This window comes from Cibotium barometz, chromosome 23 (genome assembly GCF_041138505.1).
Source record: "Cibotium barometz isolate CiBa-2024 chromosome 23, ASM4113850v1, whole genome shotgun sequence".
NCBI lineage: Eukaryota > Viridiplantae > Streptophyta > Polypodiopsida > Cyatheales > Cibotiaceae > Cibotium > Cibotium barometz.
The window spans coordinates 42,402,957-42,421,660 of NC_141068.1; positions in this window are offsets into that span (position 1 = coordinate 42,402,957).

Genomic DNA, 18,704 nt, shown 5'->3' on the forward strand with positions numbered 1-18,704 from the left:
TAGAGCTTCCCATGTCTCATAAGAGATCAGATTATGACTTGATCCTGTATCTCTTAATGCAATGCTCGTTGCATGAATTTTAGTTGTAGAGACTTTCACCCTGATCCATGCTGGCTTAATGTCTAGGTCATCCTCATCAAGGAGGGTTAGTGAAGCCATGTTCACATGCAATACTCTCTCATGGAGTCTCTATTTGCCTTGGCTTCCCTTGCCTTGGCTTCTTCCTGAGCTCACATAATTTTTTCCTTTTGCTAGCTCTTTCTGTTGTTTTAATAGATGCTCTTGCATGAACATCTCTTGGGCCAGTGGTCCATAATATTTTTAAAGCTTGCTTCCATTAACGTAACCCTCCATTTGCACGCCCTCAATAGTTTTAATTCTAACTGACCCTTGAGGTGTGAGTTTGGACACTCGAAAAGGTCCTAATCCTCTGTACTTGAGTTTCTTTTTTCCAGTGCTTCCGACACCATACACGAGGACGAGGTCCCCCGTTTTCAGTTCTTTTTGTTTCAGGTTATGGTCAAACCAATGCTTACTTCACAATTTTTTGACCATAAGACCATGTGATGCAGTTAGTTAGGTTTCATCAAGTTTCTCTAAGTCAGCCAAACTTTCGGCTAATGCATTCTCAATTAGTCCGTTCTTGCACCGCAATTTGGCTTGGAACTAAGTACTCCATAGGCATTACCACCTCAATGCCATAAGATAAACGGAAGGGAGTATATCTCGCGCTACCTTTTATGATATTCGATATGCCCATAAAGCTAAAATTAGCTTATGTTCCCAATCCATGTGACTTGCTTCTAATGTTTTTGTCAAGATAGTACACAAAATCTTATTTGTACTCTTCGCTTGACCATTTGCCTGTGGATAATAAGGGGATGACTTCTGGTGGACTACAAGGAATCCATCAAGTAAGTGATCAATAACCTCATTAATGAAATGTGAACTGTGATCACTAACTATTTCCAATAGGCAGCCGAATCGTGAAATAATTTTTTCATATAAGAACTTAGCCGCTGTTCATGCATCAGCTCGCTTAGAGGCTCTTGCCTATGCCCATTTTGTGAAATAGTATGTGGCCACAATCACATATCGGGCTTGTGAGATGGATGCGTAGCTAGACTAATAGGTTCAACAAAATCAATTCTCCATTTCTCAAAAGGTTGTCTTACAGTAATAGGGGTAAGTGGCATCCTGTCTCTTTGTTGCAAAATAGAAAATCGTTGACACTCTTCACATCTTTTTACAAACTTCATGGTGTCCCCGAATAACATAGGCCACCAATCCGTGTGCTCTATCTCATAGATAAAGTCCACAGAGCAATGAGTTTATCAATTTCCTCCTTTATAATTTCTGCATATTTAGGATTTAGGATTCATCTGGTGTGGTTTTTGCCTAGTTGGTCTTGATCCGTCCATGATTGGGATCATGTGTTGTACCACTTCAGGTGGCACACCCTTCATTTCTTTGTAGTCCCAGGCCAAACAATCTTTAAACTCCTTAGGAGAGCAACAAGTTCCTTTTCCTCAATTGGAGTCAAGTCCTTGGCAATATAAACAGGTTTGGTTTCCTCCCCTAGCTTTGTAAAATCAATTTCCTTGACCTTATCTAGGCCATCATATGATGTGGATAAACCATCTTGACCGTCAATTGGACCACTTTTTGTTCATCAATTGTGTATGTCTTGAAATGGTATGGCATTGAGAGTAGGTCTGGTTTATCCTCATCCTCTCTTTTTGTTTGAGCCATCACCTTCTTAGCCTTGCATGGCTTCTGCTAAAGCCTTGTTTCATTTACGGTGCCCAGATTTTGTAAGCTTAGGTGTTTTCGGTTCTTGAAGGGTCCCTATGTTTCCCTTCAAGGGATATCTTGCTCAACTCCTCACCCCAATTCTTAGAAAACTCATCCGTGTACCTTAGTATCTTTGAGGTATCTCAGCCATTGGGCATTCGAGGTTTTCTTCATAGCAGGGTATTTTGTCGAGCGATATACCATTTCAGCTTTCGCCATATTCTAAGGAGTTGGACGGCCTTGTGATCCAGTCCCTTCTATGCTGGAAGCTTCCTCCTTCGATTCCTCTTCATCAATGGGTTGCAAATTGATCATACAGACAAAGGTAGTGGGAAAATTTCCAGATTCAATGTACTGGGTTCCTTGGGGCAGCATAACATCTATGGTGGCCAGCACATAGATCCAGTTTTCACTGAAATCTAGAGGAGGTAGTGATGCATACATTTTCGCTTCCTCTTCCTCCTTTAAAAATTCTACCGTGGGCTAGCATACTTGTATGGATATGGTTCGCTCGGTTGTGACCGCTCGGTTGTGACTGAATCATTACCAAATAGTTGCCATTCCATGGGGTGTGCTTTCCACGTTCGCAGATCTATCTTTAGGATTTGTGAGGCATACACATGGTCTAATGCCCAATCATGCACCAATTTGGATTCCCTCATGAAGGGTCTCCCCAAGATTATGTCATATGAGTTTGGTTGGTGTGCAAAAAGTCCATTACCACAAATGTATGACGGTAGTGAAACGTAAAGAGTTTAAGTCGCACATTCTCCAAAAGCCCCATGGGTCTTGAAGATGTTCCGTTTGCCATTTTAACAATAAGATCCTCTCTTTTCAGATTGGATTTTTCCCAATTTTTCCAACATCGTTTTGTGATGATGCTAAATCCCGCCCCACCATCCAGGATAGCCAATGCTTGGTATCCATTATGATGAATTGGCATTGTAGCATTAGTGTCGTCACTTTCATAATATTGCCCCAATTGATCAATGGTATCTTGACAAATCTAGGCATTCTTTCCCCTACGTGTTTTAAGTTTCTTTTTGCTAGAGGTGACTGGATCTCCTCTGCAGTGGTTGTTGGCTTTAGTCCTCCCTCTACCCATTCTTTTAGTCTACCCACAATGTTGGTGAACTATGTAGTAGTTGTCCCAATGGCATTTGTACGAAAGTGGACATTACAGCTGTGAGACTGCCTATGTCTATGGGCTCTCTAGCAAGTGAGGGTTCCTTCCACGTGTGTGTCTCATATCCACCCCTAAGGAATGAATGAATGGACACATCCTGCGAGACTGCCTATGTCTATGGGCTCTCTAGCAAGTGAGGGTTCCTTCCACGTGTGTGTCTCATATCCACCCCTAAGGAATGAATGAATGGACACATCCTGCTCAACCTCCTCAAACATTCTTGACATAAGGTTTCCTTGAGATCCTTCTTCAGACTCTTCTGGAATTGGAGTAGGCACCTCCAATTCTCTTTCCCTTATTGGTTCATTTCTTGGATACATTGTATCCCTATCCTGATTAGCCCATAATTTGGCTTTGTGAAGTCGCGGACTAGGGGCCCTATATTCTTCAAGCTTTCTTATCTCTTCTTCAGCATTTGGGTATTCACCAATCCCCTTAGGGGTTGCTGGTTTTTCTCTTTGTGCTTCCTGGGCAAGCTTGTCTGATTTTGGCGCTTGATCACTCTCTTCCCTTGATTGGGTGGATCCAGTGTCGATAGTATCTTCTTCAGATACATCCTGAATTGTGACCTTGGTGTCACCTTTATCCACTTTTTTCACTCTCCTTCTCCTTCCATTTTTAGAAGTGATGGTATCTGATGGGTTCTTCCCTTTCTCCCCTAGTTGGGCTGGGCTCATGCCAGGACATTCAGTGGCATGATGTTTCTAGGCTGCACACTTATGGTCCTGATAGTGGCTTGGTAAGAAGTGGAAGGAGAACCACTTGCATGATATGGTGGGTAGGCTTTGATCAAATGATCAACCCCACATTTAGTACAAGTAAGCACTGGCATGTCATTAGGTGGTGTAGTCATTTGCTGAGTTTGATGCGTATAAATCGTGACATTCTTGTTAGGACATTCTACTATTCAATGAGGTCCACCCCAACCAAAACATTGTAGTGGTTTCCTCCTCATATTTGTGTTTATGTCCTTACCTTTCCACTGTACCGTGGTTTGGAACACTGGTACTAGCGTGTTATTTTGTAAAACATAAAATTATGGTGGCTCAATCTCCGCAGCTTCCTCGTAGTACTACTCACTATTGATTTCTACCTCATGCACCATTTCACCCTCCTCTGATGGCTCCTTAATTAGCACTTGGTTGATTTTTGTCTGTGGTGGTTGTGGCGGTAGAACAGGTGGCGGCATAGGTGACATGTTCTATATTTGAAACATCCCCTAAATAGGATGGATTTTGGCTGTCCTATAACTGCAGTGATTTGTGACATGTTGAGGCTGGGGGAAGGAGGGTTTGCAAGATAGGTGGTTGCAAGTCATTTCCCACAATTTGTTTCATTAAGCCCGTGCCATATCGTCTAAAGTAAGAGCGGCATATCCAACAAATGTGTGAAGCTTCTCCTAATACGAGTCGTGCACTCTTGAGTGACAATGTGGAAATGGGTGATGCTGTTGATAGAATAAAGTGACAAAGTGATGCCCACAACAATTTTCACCTAAGGGAGCATAAAAGTACCTAGAATGAGTTTGAAAAGGAGGAGCACTATAACCCCCGCGATGTTCAGGTTGAGTACTATCAGGGTCAATGCATGGTGGACATGTATCTCGCCAAGTATCCATCAGGAGGTATCTGGCGTAGAACAATGAAATTTAGAAACTTCAAACTTTATACACTCATATCCATCATTACAATCCCTATCAAAAACATTGTAGATAAGATCATCTAAAAAAGAACACAATCCTCTAAAGGCATAAGGAACCACATTAGTAAATGTGAGACTATTCAAACACTGATCTACCAAAGAGCTTCAATTGTAGTGTTAATGCCTTATCTTTGGTTTTGGGTATGTCCTTCTTAAGAGGTGGGAAGGTTAGCAATTGTCAAGGAATTTGAGCAAGATAAGAGGATTTAGGCATTGAAGTGCTAGAATCTATGCTCAAAGGAGCCTCATGGAAAGTTGGATTTGTCTTAGGTACACAACTTGATGGTGGAATTGTGTAACAAGGAGAAATTGGGGCAACTGGTGATTCAATACATGTTTTGGGAAGGTCAACACAAGGAGATTTGTAGGTGCTATCACAACCACCTATCCTATCTTGAAGAGGCTGTGTTGATTTCCGTTGCACCCACTGATATGGAAAACCAAGGGTGGCTTTTGGAATCTTACTGATACACTCTTTTACCTTTAGCAAACCATGGCATTTGGGAAGCCAAAGTGCTGTTGCACCCTCATAAATAGCCTTGTGCTTTAAGAACATGCTTTGGGACCCAACGAGTAACAATCTGAGGTTTAGGCTTGGAAAAGATGTGCTTTTTAGGAGGCTTAGCAACAACTAGGCTAGATGGTGCCAGTTTGTACGCATCTTTGGGTAGCCAAATTGATAATTCCTTCTTGCCTGGCCTTCTTTGAGCAGTGACTAGAGTAGTTGGAACATGCCAGCCATGGCCCTCACTTGAGAACTCATCGATTATCCACATCATTTGTGTTGGATCTTCAAGAGCAGATTTTGAAAGTGGGTTGTGTAAGGTAGAAACACCACCCTTTTGACATGATAAAGCTCGTGGAGTAGCAGATCCCAATACGCAATCAGAATTAATTTACAATTTGTATTGTCTATTCTTCCAATCTAAAGAACAATTGGTAGCACTTAACCATGATCGACCGAGAACAGCCTCTACCACTACCTTGGACTTAATTGCCACATAAAAGGGAACTGACATCTGGTGATCCTGAATGGACATCATAATGACACATTTTTCCTCTGTAGGGTTATCTTCACCTGAGAAGCTTCGTAAGTCAATAGGAATGTGCACAAGTGTTGGTTGTCCCAAGGCTATCCATGTGTCAAACGAGAGAACATTATAATCTGCACACCAGAGTCAATTAAGGCAGAGACAAAGTAGGTAGTCTCATGAAGATGAAGACACACTTGAATATTGAAAGGATCGACATATTGTTCATCAGTAGCCAACAATTGTAAGGCCAACATAGAAGCCTTGCGATGCTCCTTGGCTTTTGCAACTCTAGCTTTAGCCTCCTCTTGAGCCTGAGTTTAAGTAGGTCATGTGCTTCTTTCCGTGTGTGTGCAGCATGCATTTGTTGAAGCATGGCTTCAGTTAATGGTTCATTGTATTTCTTGAGACGACTTCCATTAATGAAGTTAGGCATTTGCTCACCTTCTAATGTCTCTAAACGCACTGCACCACTTGGAGTAAGCTCATCAATCACAAACGGTCCTAGGCCACGTTTCTTGAGCTTTCTCTTATGCTTCTTAAGTGTGTACAAGAGCACAAGGTCCCCTTTTTTGAATCGGCCAGTTGTTACATTTCTATCATACCATTGCTTTTGTCTCCTCTTCTCGGCATACATCCCCATTACCGCCAATAAGCGGGTCTCATCAAGCTTTTCCAATTCATCAATGCATTGTGAAAGCTCATGACCAGTCCAGTCCAATTGTTTAGCAACTCGTAGAGTAGGTACAAGAAATTCAATGGGAAGAATTGCATCTAGCCCAAAAGCAAGCTCAAATGGGGTTGTGCCCACAGATGTTTTATAGGCTGTCCTATATGCCCAAAGAACTGAGTGCAACTTTTGCTCCCAATCAGTCCTATGTCCCTCAACAATCTTTGTGAGTGCTGTGCAGAGAATCTTGTTAGTACTCTCAGCTTGTCCATTGGTCTGGGGATGATAGGGTGCAGAACGCTTGTGAATTACCATAAATTCTTGAAGCAAAAACTCTATGACCTCATTCACAAAGTGCACACCTTGATCACTAACGATTTCAATAGGTAAGCCATAGCGTGTAAACACGTACTCATACAAGAACTTGGCTGTGGTTCTGGCATCATTTTTGACTGTAGCCTTTGCCTCTACCCATTTGGTCAAATAGTCAGTTGTTGCGACTATAATATATTCGGCATGCATGTGATGAGCTGGAGGTTTAATGGGACCGACAAAATCAATACCCCATTTTTTAAAAGCACGTGTGCTTAACATAGGCCGCAATGGCATATTGTCCTTTGTGATGGGAGGTTTGGTCCTTTGACAATCGTCACAACGTTTTACATATTCTTCGGCATCCATTTGTAAGGTTGGCCACCAAAGCCCAGACCACCTAATCAACTTAGTTGTGGTATTGCCCGAAAAGTGTCCACCCCCAACACCTGCATGTGCATGAGTCAAGATTTTCAAGTAGTTAGCTTCACATACACACATGCGTAAGTTGCCACCTTGCCCCTCTTGTAGAGTTGGCCCTCTATCAGAATATAGTTTGCCGCTTCAACTTCAATAGCATGCTTTCGATATTTAGGAATTTTTTGATCAGTATGACCATGCTGAAGATAGTCCACAATATACTTACTCCAACTTGGTGTAGTTGAAATTTGGAATAATGTGACATTATGAATTGGCTGTTGAATTTGACATGAAGCACAGTTACGAACAAATTTTTCAGCATTTGCATGCATGGTAGGCCACCATTGCCCATCCTGAGATATACGTCGCACACAAGTAGTAGCTGATGCATGGATTCCACCGATACCCACATGTGCCCATTCCAAGATCTCCTCATATTGGTCAGGGTTAGGTATAAGCCGCAACACTCCATCATTACCCTGACGATATAATCTCCCTGAGATTAACTTGAATGGTCGCCATAGGTCCACATTAGGACCCGCTAGTTGTATCTGCCCACTTGTCAAAATTTCTAAGATGGATTCAGACCATTTAGGGGCTGTCTCTACAAGGAAAAGTGTTGAATCTAACATATCATCATCCACACCCTCGCCAGAGGTGATTCGAGACAAATGATCTGCCCTAAGATGAGTTATTCCTTTTTGGACTGCCACTTCAAAATCAAACTCAAGAAGGATGATAAACCACCTCACAATCCTTCCAGTTGCACAAGGCTTATTCACCAAATATAGCAATGCTTGATGGTCCACAAAAAATATGAATTTGTTTGCCAAAAGGTAATGGCGAAACTTTTTCACTGCATATATCATTGACAAACCTTCTCTTTCTGTTGTGGTATAATTCTTCTCAGCATTGTTCAACTGTTGACTAGCATATGAGATTGGGAAATCCTTATTATGTTCTCCCGATTGATCCAAAATACATCCAATTGCAAAGTTTGAAGCATCAATATGGACATGAAAGATTTGGTTCCAATCTGGTGCTCGTAAGATGGGTGCAGTCACTAATGCTTGCTTCAACTTTTCAAAGGATTCATCACACTCATCAGTCCAATTAAACTTTACAAGAAGAGCATATAATGGTCTGGCTAGGACAGCGTACATGTAGATGAATCGACGATAATAGCCACAATGTCCCATGAATGTTTGTACCCCTTTACGGTTGATAGGCCGAGGTAATGAGACAATGACATCAATTTTATCCATATCTGTTGAAATCCCATTGCGAGAAACAATATGGCCCAAAATTTTCCCTTGTCTTACCATGAATTTGCACTTGTCAGGATTCAAGCATATACGATAAACTTGACACTTTTGAAACACAAGTCTGAGGTGTTCTATATGATCATCACGCTCTTGTGAGTGAACACATAAATCATCCATGAAGATCTCAAAAATTTGCCTAAGGTACTCCTTGAATACATGACTCATTAACCGCTGAAAGGTTGCTGGTGCATTTGTTAGACCAAATGGCATAACACGATAGGCAAAGATGCCATCTTCAGTAGCAAAGGCTGTCTTGTGTTGATCCTTTGGATCAATTGACACTTGATTGTAACCGGAGAATCCATCCAAGAAACTATATGCCTTTTTCCCTGCAACCCATTCCAAAACATGATCCGTGTGATTGGAAGTGGGTAATGATCACGTATAGTAGCTGCATTTACCTTCTTGAGGTTTACACATACTTGAAGTTTTCCATTTTTCTTGGGCACCACTACAATAGGGGAGACCCATTCAGTGTGTTCAATCTCATAGATAAATTCTGCCTCTAAGAGCTTGTCTATTTCTTCTTTTATCTTTCGTGCAAAATTCTCATTGTAAGTATAAGGACGTTGCTTGGAAGGCTTTGCATCCTCTCGCAATGGAATTGTATGCTGACATATGCTTGGATCAACTCCTTTGAGGTCTTTATAACTCCAAGCAAAAACATCGCGATGCTCCTTTATTGTTTGAATTAATAACTTCTCCTCATCTAAGGACAAGTCTGTGGCAATCCACACATAGCGAGGCGCTTCTCCTGGCTTAGCGATATCAATTTTTTTTGCACCTTCTGGACCATCATATGAAACCCCTGGCATGCTTGGCTTTTGTCACATGGGCTATTGAAGAACAATCTTCCGATCTTGAAGAGTGTACTGTGTGAAGTTCGGGGGAACATTGAGACCTTGTTCTTGTCCACTTGAGTCGTCACTCATTGAAGACCATGCGGTTTTGAGCTCTCCTTTGCAATCTTGCATCAGATTTTTTTGTTCAACCGTTATCTTTGCACTTCCGACATTCTCTTTTGAATCGGTTTTAGACTTGAGTTTTGGTTTTTGTTTCTTCGTTTTTTTGTGATTTTTGCTAACAGTTTTTAGCTTTTCTCCTGGTTGGAATCCATCTGATCGTTTTACTTGGTCTTTGATACTATCTTGTGCTTGAACATAGTATAGATATCCGTTCTTTCCTGAGAAGTGAGGTGGTGGTCGAGAGTGTTCATTCTTCAACTCCTCCTTTTCTTTTTGTATTCTCTCACGTCGTTCCCTCTCATCTTGTTTACAGATTCTCTTATGGCTCTTACAGCATTTACGTTTAGGTCGGCTTCGAGGGATCTCTACTTGAACCTCCCTTCCTCTCAAGAGTAGGCGTGCCTTTCCTAACTCTTCCTCAGGGATTATCACATCATTATCAAAATCAGAGTCCCATCCATCTTCCTTATCAGCATCATTAGCAGATTCGAGTGTTAAATCCTCCACTGAGACTTCCTCTACATGCAGTGCTGTTGTGGATGCATCCCCATAGTACAAAACATCTAGAAGGTCACGTGGTTGTACCATTCGTATAGGAATAATGTCATATCCATCTGAGTCACAAAATTGAATTGGCTTAGGTAAAGCACATGTCGATAATGTTGCAAGGACATGACTCCATTCTAGTGGAGTCAATTAAGTGCTCAGGGAAGGGTTGTGGAATGTATGCCTCATCTGATACACTTCGATTACCCTTAAGTCTCTCAGTATTGAAATCCCTACATGAGGCTCCACACATCCAACCACAGATCTTCTCGCCCATCTGACAATGTAACTCTTGAGCCCTCAGATGAAGCAGAATCAAACTCATCTATTGGAGACCTTGTTACATCACGATATGAGTGATTCTTTAGGTTGACCCTTGTGATGACAGAATCATGTCAGAGGTACAAATAATTGTATCCCCAATCTTGAATCATTTGAAATTGTCGCATGAATGGTCTATCCAATATCACTTCATAGTTTGGATGTTTTCCAAAATCCACTACTGCAAAGGTGTGCTCATATTCAATCCCACATGTGGTGACCAATATGTTCTCAAGCAGCCCAAGGGGATGTTCTAAGCTTCCATCTGCTAGCTATAAGCACATCCTAGTACTCCTAGTTTGCCCCACTTTTCCCAAATGGACCTTGTCACAATGCCCACTCCTGCACCACTATCAAGTATTGCAGTTGAAGCTACTTTTCGCACTTCTAATGGGAGGGTAGCATTTCCCTGATCGTCCTCACAAAATTTTCCTACTTTGTTGATAGGAACTGGCATAACATGCTTTGTCTCAGGGTGTATAGTACAATGATGGTGACCCTTTTGTAGCAATACCTGCTCTGACAAACATGTGGCAATATCATTCCACAACTCAGGTCGCAGCTTTATCAAATCAAGCAAAGGTAAGGTACAAGCCACTGGTGCTGACAAAATAGCTTGCACGATACCCATATCCATCTCCTTTGTCAACCTTCTATGCATAGAGGGTATCCTCAAGGTTTGAGAACAGTTCTCATATTCTCCCAAATATGATGGTAAGGTTTTCATTGTATGCTTACTTCTAGGAGAAACAATTGTTTGAACTTCCTCCTGGATGCTTGGGCGTCTAAAGTTGTTTTCTGTACTCCTGGTAAAATCCACCTCAGAGAATGGAGGTGAAATAATAGAGGACATATTCTCATTTACTTTCTCATGAACTGCTACCCACATCTCATTTGCCATGTCCTCGTTAGCATCAATAACTTCAGGTGGCAATTGTTGCAGACTTCTCGCTATGAGATTGTGAGATGAGCTCACTTTTTATTTCCCAACTTGATGACACTTCTGGTATGGTTTCTAATGTTGGCTTAAGAGAGGTTGGGCCCCGAGGGATTGGTGGAGGTGGGCCCTCAAGTATTGATTGAGCTTCCCTAATGAGTTGTTGATGTACAGCTAGATTGATCTTCTCCTCACGAGGGTTTGGGTATTCTTGAAGCTTCTTGGGTAGCTCAGATAAAGCTGCAATGCGACTTCCATGAGCATCCCTAATGAGTTGCTGATGTACAGCTAGATTGATCTTCTCCTCACGAGGGTTTGGGTATTCTTGAAGCTTCTTGGGTAGCTCAGATAAAGCTGCAATGCGACTTCCATGAGCATCAATGATGGCATCTAGAGTCTCATTCACCTTATCCACAAAAACAGAACCCCTAGAACTATCCTCGATTGTACTAGCCTCATCTTGTTTAGCACTAGGCCCAGGTTGAGGTTGATGCTCCTCATGCACTTCTTGGGATGTAAACGCTTGATCCTTCATGTTTTGTTTAGAGACTTCTTGAGAACTAGTGGATGCACTTTTAGTTCGCTTGTTGCGGTTCTTTTTCCTCCTAGTGGTCCTTTTTCTATTGGAATGTAGGGTCTTGTCCACTAGATTTGCCTTTGCATCCCTAGTTCAAGGTGTCTCATCAGTCTGCATTTCGGCATTTCGTGTCTGTGATCTAGTCATGACTCTAAGTGGCACGACATCCTCATTCTCAGATGAAGGTGGCGATGGAACTGCCCCTACAAAGTTGAGTGAGACCTTTGGTTGAGAGGTGCCTTCCTCATGTGGTTTCAGCAAACAATCCTTTGGAAAGTGTTCTACACAACACCCTAGACAATATCTTTCAATTGGTGGAAATTGTGGTACTGTTGTATTGGATCGAGCTGCTTGCCTTGAGTGATGTGGACAATCACGAGCCCAATGGGGTTCTCCGCACTCATAACAGGGGCCCATTAGTTTGGCTTCTACTTTCCTTTGCTACCATTGACTTGAGGGGCCTGGAGTCCTAGGTTGGTAGCTGCCTAGCAACATCAAAGAATTTTGTTCCCCTAGTTGAGCCTCCACCAGTGCTTGGCTTGGATATGCGGGACTTTCAAATAGATTTTCCTTGGATGAATATGATGCATATTCCTCCTCCACATAGCCTGGGTTTACCAAGTCTCTACACATATTTGAATTGTCGTAGTCTCAACAACCCTCACAAGAGCAGTCCCAGGAGCAAGAGGTTGAGCACCAAGAACAGGTCATGCTTGCTCTTGTGCCATCGGTGGCTTACGTTCAAAATTAGTATACTGTTGATGCATTTGTGGAGTCACTCCACCCCTTTGCTGCTCACGCTCCTGTCTCATTCTTGCAATGCGAGTACATTCCTGTGTGGTGTGGGTAAAGTTTCAAGCACAGTCCTGGCACCACTTCTTTGTGGGTTGGTTTGTGTGACTAGAGGAGAAAAGGTATTACATTCTTCAGTTTTATGGTTACCGCCACATGCTCCACAAAGATGAGGACCTACTGTTGATGCATTTGTGGAGTCACTCCACCCCTTTGCTGCTCACGCTCCTGTCTCATTCTTGCAATGCGAGTACATTCCTGTGTGGTGTGGGTAAAGTTTCAAGCACAGTCCTGGCACCACTTCTTTGTGGGTTGGTTTGTGTGACTAGAGGAGAAAAGGTATTACATTCTTCAGTTTTATGGTTACCGCCACATGCTCCACAAAGATGAGGACCTGTAGGTAGTACACTCCTCATTCGCTGCTGCTGCTGCTGTTGTTGTGGCTGCATGGGTGGGCGATAGGTTTGTCCCAATCTCCTTAATTAGTACTAAGTTAGCTATGTGGTTTGGATTTACTAGCACACTAGACCCTGAACTTTGGTCATCACCCCACTGATCTCTAGGTTTCACCTCAGGGCCAGTACCATCTTGGAATTTGAAGTTATCTGTGAAATCCATAGCATCATGGCAACACTCATTGAAATTTGTATGCTTCTTTGCATAGAGATGTGTATGCAGTGTTGAATTTTTGAGTCCTTTTAAGAAGAGAGAAATTAATCGACTGTGGGTGGGCTTCTCATCTTCTGGGCAATGATTAATGTACTGCTTCATCCTATTTACACAATCTCTAACACTCTCAGTCTCGCCTTGCTTGAAAGAGTAGATGTTTGCTACCGTGTCATGTTGAATCCCCATCAAGGAAAAAGCAGCAATGAATCTCTCTTCCAGAACTCGTAAAAGCCTCTAGTGCCTGAAACCAAGCAAGGGCCTTTCCCTCAAGAGTGAGCCCAAATCCTTCAATTTGTGTATGCTTGTTAGTCACTGCTCAGCTCGAACTGCTTGCCTAAATGTTGCTACATGGTCATATGGATCCCCCGACCCTTCGTACTTCTTTACCAGTTTCTGAAGAGTTGATGGCCTTACTTGTCTTGAATACTCATCATAGGGCCTACAGCCTCTCACTCTCAGTGGGAATTGTTCCTCTCTTTGGTAAGATGGTCCACATGCATCCCAAATTGGTGTGGGTCCCCTATTACCTGATTCACCAACCCCCTCCAAAAATCTTGTTACCCGCATTTCAGGAGGTGCATTTATGGGAGGCCGGGTCGGCTCCCCTACCCTCCGATTGTCATAGTGAGAGAAACGTTGTTGTGGTGTGATCTGTGGTCGCACTTTTGGTGTAGGATAATATCTTGGTGCTAGAGTTGGGCTACTTACAGTGGTCCACTTTGATGTTGAGGGTCCCTCTCTAATGAACTCTCGTAGGGGAGGAGCAGCAGTTTCTCCATGAAAGGCTGTCTCTCCTAGTTTAGCTGTATTTGTTGAGAACACTTCCATGAATAATGGTTGTCCTTTCCACGTGAGCTCCCGAATCTCCTTCCAATCTAAGGTTCGGTATTCATTGGCCCATTTATCAACGATTTGGTTCATGTGTCCTGCAAGCTTCTCAACTACCACCACAAGTGCTAGAGGAAGATCTAGCTCTGGCAATCTAGTTGTGGCATAATATCCTTCTAAAGAGTTCTTATAGACCTCTTGAAGTGGGTCATCCTGTAAGACCTTTGTCACTGGAATTTGTCGTACAAACTCCCATTGGTTCTCAGCCCCCTGATCCATTTTGCTCTTGCCTTTCCTATCCCTTTCCAAATTTAGATCTACAAGAAGTAAATCATCTATGGATGGCTTTGAGGACTGGGCATTGGATGGTCCTGGCATGTCCGGCTCAATGAGCCAATCATCTGTAGACTCCCTTGCTCTGGAAAGCTTTGATAAGTCTAAGAACTCGCTTTTAGAGAGCTCCCCTAATTTGTCTACATTCTCTGGATGATAGGTGACTTCGTAGAGCGAACACCATCTCCACCCATGTACATGTTACCCTGGTCATTGACTAGAGGTGCTCTATCAAGTTCTGAGAAAAAGTCTGCGATCTTAACAAGATACCGTTGTTGTGGATCCCTAAAGATCTCAGCTCCTTGAGCATTCGTGTAGACATATTGAAGTCTCACATTGAGTGGTAACCCCATGGTGTCGGCTTCAAATGGATTAAAAGATCTTGTGGGTGTCCTATTTGGGGCTAAGGGATGACTATTTGACGGCCCTAGATTGTCCATGGACAATGAGCTAGTTGTTCTCTGCAGCATATACATGAATGAGAAAACATTAGCGGGAGTAGATCTCAACCGCACAAGTAAGTATTAATCTATTTTTTCTCTTCTAATCACTAGCTCCGAGATTCCACACTCATGCTAACCCTAAACCTAAAAACAAAAAAAAATAGTGGTAGTAATGCAAGCTTCTCAACCGGTTTTGAGTCTTCCCCCCCCCGGCAACAGCGGCGCCAATGGAGAGACGGAAAACTCTCTCACTTATAGCAAGAGTAATATGATCCACGTGTATCTCAATCCAATGGGATTTGCATCCCTTTCGGAGCTAGGGATTCAACCCGTACCGGTGCACAAAAGCTTATCCACAAATGGAGAGAATGCTTATGGTTACCATCACATGACACTAGACTAAGCACACACACAAGCTCAACTTGTCCTCATTCTTACACACCCATTCATTCATAAATACAAGCAAGAGGAACACAATCACTATGCACTCAAGCAAAGAGAAAGACCTCACTCCACTCCTATCTTCCTACAAGCATGCACACACTCAAGCATCAAGCTTCCATGAAAGCTTCAAATCAGCCCACATACATAAAAATGAAATACTAAAAGCATGCATAAGAGTAAAATGATTAGAGAAGAGGATGAGAAAGACTCATAACATTGCTATTGATTCAATGAAGAGATTTATCTCATACAAAGATGTAGATTGGTTTCGATAAGAGTCTTCATCTCTATGGAGAAGAGGGAGAGTAGCTCTCTCAAAGGAGCTCTAGCATGAACTTAGCCCAAAGTGTACCTAAGCTCTCAAATGAGCCACTTTTTATACAAAAACTCTAAAAACTCCCAAAACTTCCCATGTGGGATTATTCTTAAGCCCACTCCCACACTCATCTACAACTTGGAACTCTTTACAAGAGTCCTAAATAAGAATGTCACTTGTTTTCCTGCTTGCATCTTTTTGTTGCATCCTTGCATTGATCACCACTCGTCACGCAACACTTCGCAACACTTCTCAAAGTGAGCTTGGAGACCTCAAGGGACACGATCTTGAACCATTAGTAAGGTCCCTATGACGGTTGTGATCTATTGCTTCTTCCAAAGGTGAATTCTTGGAGTTCCTGTTAGTATACACTCAATGCCCGCCTCTCAGCATGTATCTCACTTTGATGTATAATGCACATTTGATATGAGTAGCCATGGTGCATATGTCTTTAGTGGGAACCCCGGATGGGGTCATTATTGTGACCATTGATGATGGTTAGGAGATGGTGGCAGGGGTTCGGGGGGGCGGGAGCCCCCTGAGGCGACAATATATTTCCTAGAATATTCTCTCAGATACTAGGTCCATCATTAGTGGTCGGTGGTTAGTGGTCAGTGGGCCGCGTTCTTGATACACGGGCGGTGACCGTCGTGTCTATGCAGTGTAACCGCCCTCGTTGTATACGTGTCTACCACACAGGCTATACTATCCACCCCCTTCTACACCTCATACATACTCCATCCTGAGTTTGTCTAGATTACCATCTAAGCTCTACTTGAGAGCGCACGAGTGGACAGCACCATCACTTGTACCTCTTTGGTATAATCAAAATTTTAAATTCTCTTCATTATGTATCTATTGCATTGTCTATTGTGCTTTGTCTTGCTATCTCTTTCTGCTATGCCATATTCTTATAGTTCCTTCTTTGGAGGTGTGGTAGCCCATAATAACATTCCACGCCAACATGGCCAGGCGGCAAAAGAATTCCATGGACAATATCCACAGTGGGGTTTACATGCAACACGGTCCCAGTAGCTAATTTGGCATCGTTGAACATTAAGAACACCCGTGCCCCTCTTTTGTGTTGGGGAGGCACCATGTAGAAAAGAGGACAAGATGAGATAGACAAGTAAGAGATTGGTAAATAAGACCACTCGGAAGGAGATTGGAAGAGGAAAGAAAGAGACCAAGCAAACAAAGTGAACAAGAAAGAAAGAAACCAAGAAGTATAAATAAAGAAAGAGAAAATATAAATAGAAATATATAAATAGAGAAAAAGATATAAATAGAGAGAAAGATATAAATAGAGAAAGATATAAATAGAGAGAAAGATATAAATAGAGAAAAAGATATAAATAGAGAGAAAGATATAAATAGAGAAAAAGATATAAATAGAGAGAAAGATAAAAATAGAAAAAAAAAACAAATTTTAGGGTTTTGAAAAAAAAGAAGAGAGAGAAAAAGAGAGTATGGGAGGAATTAGAGAGAGAAGGGAGACATAAATAGAGAGGAAAGAGGCGTTAGAGAGAAGGAGGGAACAAAGAGGAGGGGAGGCTTGAGAGAGAGAGAGGCGGTAGCCCCAAGTGAGGGGAGGCTTGAGAGAGAGAGAGAGAGAGAGAGAGAGAGGCGGTAGCCCCAAGTGAGGGGAGGGTCCCCTCACTAAGGGAAACGTCGCCCTTAGTGGGGGGACCCTCCCCCCACAAAGGGTGACGTTCCCCTTAATGGGGGGCACCTCACTAAGGGCGACATTGCCCTTTGTGGAGGGGGCCCTCCCCTCACTTAGAGCGACCACATCTCTCTCTCTCTCTCTCTCTCTCTCTCTCTCTCTCTCTCTCTCTCTCTAAGTCACCCTTAGTAAGGGGACTCTATTTCAACCTTGTAGAAAAAGTAGAATTAGTTTTTTGGAGTTAGATTTTTTATTTTAAACAGTAGAAATATTTTTTTAAAAGGTTTTTTGTTCTAATAAGAATAACAATTCGAGGTGAGAGAGAGAAAGATATTGATCTAGTGAGAGAAGACAAGGAAAAATGAGAGGAGAAAGGGGAGAGAGAGAGAGAGAGAGAGAGAGAGAGAGAGAGAGAGAGAGAGAGTTTATTTATTTATTTTTGTTCTAATAAGAATAATAATTCGAGGTGAGGGAGAGAAAGATATTGATTTGGTGAGAGAGGATAAGGAAAAATGAGAGGAGAAAGGGGACGGGGAGAGGGAGAGGGAAGGAGGGAGGCAGGGAGGGAGGGAGAGAGAGAGAGAGGACACCTCACTTGTGCTGAGTGAAGAAGAGGAGGCTTATAGTAGCAAGTGTGATTTTTAGAGTAAGTTGATGTATTCTGAAGATAGTTGCATCTAAACAAAAAGAGGAGGGTTCGCACAGCATCCATTAAAGTGATGGTAAAAAAGAGACATTATTAATCAAAATTCATATATTAAATGGAATAATCATCCAAAAATTATGATTTTAATCACAACAGTATGACCACTACATACAAATCACATGTACTCATGAAAATCCAAGAAAATTAAACAAGTAATTATTTATGGAAGTTAGTTATGTAAGCATTTATTATTAAATATAATTATTAAAAATGAAATTTAGATTTTGTATATTAATGACGCTACTTATAAAATTCTAATATGTATAGATTTATTGTTTAAAATTCGAACTCATTTCTTTAGTTTGTTATGTGTTTGTGAGTTGATTTTGTGAGATATAGTACTTAGCAAATAGAGATCTCTTTCTTTCCTATCTTCTTTTAGTCTGTGTTTTTCTTTATTGACATGGAGAACACAACTTTTCACATTTTTATAGGAGGTTTGGAGAGTGATGCTATTGTTAGAACTGTGTAGGGACATTTTTATATTACTAAACCTAATGATTTTGATTGAATGTTATGTCCTCATTCTGGACTAAAAGTTGTTGCAATCAAACCACAAGATGATGGTGTAGATCATCTTATATCTATCCAGTCAGCTAGACCCACTGGAGAGGAACCATGTTATATCTTTGATAGAATACCTTGTTGTTCCAATTAGAGTCAAGCAACACTACAACAAGCATACCAAAGTAATTCTTTATTGATCTTACAATAGAAGATTC